This window comes from Nannospalax galili, unplaced genomic scaffold (assembly GCF_000622305.1).
Source record: "Nannospalax galili isolate Female #2095 unplaced genomic scaffold, S.galili_v1.0 scaffold1189, whole genome shotgun sequence".
NCBI lineage: Eukaryota > Metazoa > Chordata > Mammalia > Rodentia > Spalacidae > Nannospalax > Nannospalax galili.
Window position 1 is genome coordinate 2,353,632 of NW_008360313.1, and position 935 is coordinate 2,354,566.

A 935-nucleotide genomic window follows, 5' to 3' on the forward strand; every position below is an offset into this window, starting at 1 on the left:
TGGGGGTAGTGGTAAAAGCTTTAGCTGATAGGTACTTTTAGGATGCCCCATTTACATGTGGTGGTAAGCTCCTGCCAGGCTGCCAGACTGCCAGAAAAATCACATAGGAAAGGCTGGCAATTTCCAGAGCCGGAGGCCATGTTTCTGTGGCGGCTACTTCAAAAGACGGATCAGAAAGATGCCAGGGAGGTACCCTGATGAAAAGGAGTCTTCTGCATATGAAACCGAGCCCATGGGCTGTCTGGACATGGAGAGACTACTACTTCACAACAGGGGTCCCCAACATCTCCTCCTCTTTGATTTAAAAATGGAGAAGTGCCATTACCAACCCTAAGGGCCAATTCATCTCATATCGGGAGAATCCAAAGTCTGATAATTGACCACGACCTGTTTTGTAGTGATTTTAGCAAATGGCAGTAATTGTCAACAAAGAAATCTTAAAAACAGTAAGCAAGCAATAATACACAGTATTACCAGGGGGCAACAAGGGATAGGAGCCATGTAAACAAGGGATTGCTAAGCCAACCTAATTGTTTGGTAGGTTGAAATCTTGAAAATGGATTATTACAAAGTTTTTTGTGAGTGTTAACATTAGTTTCAAGAACATTTGATTCATTCTCAAAGAAACAGCATTTTTTCTCAATATCATATACCCTCCTCATGTTTATTAAGTCCAATGCTCTTCTGTTGTGAAGCACAGCCCTGGCGAGAAAGTTCATTTGCTGTTGGAGAGATTCCAGGCTTCAGTCGCAGATGTCATTGTTTAGTCCAGCTTGTCTCAGCCAGAGCGGGATCAGGCGTGGCTTGGATGGGGATTTCCCGCCAGGTGCTGGGCTTGTAGCTGCTGTCGCCATAGTGATGCCTCCAGCATTCAGGGAGAGTGTAAGTTCGATCTCTACCAGCAGGGGGAAGAAGATCTTTCTCTGCTGGCAGCT